Source organism: Hemibagrus wyckioides, linkage group LG04 (genome assembly GCF_019097595.1).
Source record: "Hemibagrus wyckioides isolate EC202008001 linkage group LG04, SWU_Hwy_1.0, whole genome shotgun sequence".
In the NCBI taxonomy this organism is placed as follows: Eukaryota; Metazoa; Chordata; class Actinopteri; order Siluriformes; family Bagridae; genus Hemibagrus; species Hemibagrus wyckioides.
In genome coordinates this window covers 28,173,699-28,176,198 of record NC_080713.1, presented here as the reverse complement: position 1 = coordinate 28,176,198, position 2,500 = coordinate 28,173,699, and the positions used below count along the sequence as shown (strand labels likewise).

Below are 2,500 nucleotides of genomic sequence, written 5' to 3'. Positions count from 1 at the left end.
GAGAGAGAGGGAGAGAGAGGGGGAGAGAGAGAAAGACAGAGAGAAAGAGAGAGAGAAAGATGAATGATGAGTATGTACTGAAACTGGAGCTTGTTAACGGAAAAGGTGGCACCTGAGTGTGTTTCTTTCTTTCTGTGGTCAATAACAGTAGAAGCACGTCCTTCTACTGTCATTCACCACAGAAAGAAAGAAAGAAAGAAAGAAAGAAAGAAAGAAAGAAAGAAAGAAAGAAAGAAAGAAAGAAAGAAAGAAAGAAAGAAAGAAAGAAAAATGTTATATTATGCCATGTGACTGGAAGTAAAGCAAAAAAAAAATTTTCAAACACACACACACACATATACACACACACATACACACACACATACACACACACACACAAAACGGACTGGGAGTTGTCAGAAACCTTCGCCCCAATAGGATGATGAGAAACACACACACACACACACACAGAGTGAGGTGAAAGCCCGTGACGACACACAGCAGGCCCAGCAAAGTGTGAATAGGTGAGTTAAGAGCCGGTGAGTGAGCAGAGCGAGACGCCCTGACCTCTCTCTCTCTCTCTCTCTCTTCTGCCTCTCGTTAATCTTTCTCTTTCACTCAGTCATTTTTATCCAACCCATACATACACACACACACACACACACACAATACCATTAACATTAAAGGACAAAGCGACCAAATGAAAAAGAACACAGACATTATGATGAGGGGAGTCGTAATGGAAAAGGAGAGAACTGGAGAACAAAGAGAAAGAGGGGGAGAGGAGAGACAGGGAGGGAGAGAGAGCAAGAGAGAGAGAGAGAGAGAGAGAGAGAGAGAGTGTTGCTCTTGGCTTTCTCTATTATTCTTGGGTGAATATAATAAACTGACAGTGATAATTACACAAGCTGTAGACGAGCAGGAACAAAGGAGCCGAGGGGAAAAAATAATGACACGAAAAAGAAAAGAAAAAACAGCGGGACATGTCCTGCACCTGCAGCCTCGGAAGGAAGTGTTTATCCTGCCTGCACTGTGTGTGTGTGTGTGTGTGTGTGAGAGAGAGAGAGAGACTGAATCGTCAGTGTGTCCTCTGAAACCCGACGGCACCACTTAGCATGGAGGGTCATTTTGGTGTGTGTGAGTGTGTGTGTGTGTGTGTGTGAGTGTGTGTGTGTGTGTTTATTCCCTGATGAAAACGTTCTCCCGTGTCAGTGTGACATTTTCTCTTCAGGGCTGAATGCGTCTCAGGGCAGCGGCACTCTTTCTGAACTGCTCTGCGTCGATAATAACGCTTTCTGGTCACCGTGACATGACCAGGAGAGGTGGAAAACTGCACACACACACACACACACACATACATACACACACACACACACACACACACACATACACACACACACACACACAAACACACACACACACACACACACACATACACACACACACACACACAAATGCATACACACACACACATACATACATACAAACACACATACATATACACACACACACACACATGCATATACACACACACACACATACACACAAACACACACATGCATATATACACACACACACACATACACACACATACATACATACATACATACATACATACAAACACACATACATATACACACACACACACTCCAGATTTTTAGTGAGCTTCTTTCTCTACATCTTTTTCCTTTTTTTCCTCCTGGTTTATCTCTCCCCCATCAGTAGAGAAGCTACAGTGTGTTTCCTGTTGGATCTCTGAGGCTCTTGAGTGGATGACGAGTGTTAATTGCTCCTGTGAGACCTCCAGCATGAACAAGACAGGACGCCAGACCAATCACGGAGTGAGAAATTCCCCTCAAACACCTGTCTCTCTCTCTCTCTCTCACACACACACACACACACACACACAGTTTTTGTGTTCATGTCTATCAGGACTGCAGAATTAATTAGATGTGAATTGAGAGCACGTTTTGTTCGACCTCCTCAATTACTTCAGCTAATTAAACTAATTAAAGAGCGCTAATTGACTGACATTAGATGTAGCGCTTCGATCGGCTCGGCCACCTCCGTTTTCCTTTTTTACTTCAAAATAAACCATTCTGTTGCTTTTCTGTCCTGAAACTAAACATCATAATTAATGAATAATATTTCTGATCAGAAGATAAAACACTGAAACACTTTCAACCTGGGGCTGGAAGGAAGGAAGGAAGGAAGGAAGGAAGGAAGAACAAAAGGAAGGAAGGAAGGAAGGAAAAAAAGAAGGAAGGAAGGAATAAAAGAGCTACAATGCTTTACAGGTATAGGACAGGAAGAGCTGTATAGACTTATCACCACGGCTAAATCATCAACATGTTTATTAGATCCAATTCCAACTAGATTGCTGAAAGAAGTGATACATGCAGCTGGAGAGCCTCTTCTCAATATTATTAATCCCTCACTATATTTAGGTCATGTCCCTAAACCTCTGAAGTTAGCAGTCATTAAGCCTCTTGTTAAGAAACCTAAGTTAAACCCTAATGAA

General features: G+C 42.4%; 1 protein-coding gene across 5 annotated transcripts in view; it reads right to left on the bottom strand.

Annotated features, from left to right (window-relative positions):
- The window catches only part of lekr1 (leucine, glutamate and lysine rich 1), a 96,379-nt gene that overhangs the window by 40,057 nt on the left and 53,822 nt on the right, over window positions 1–2,500 (bottom strand). The gene's annotated exons all lie outside the window — the stretch shown is intronic.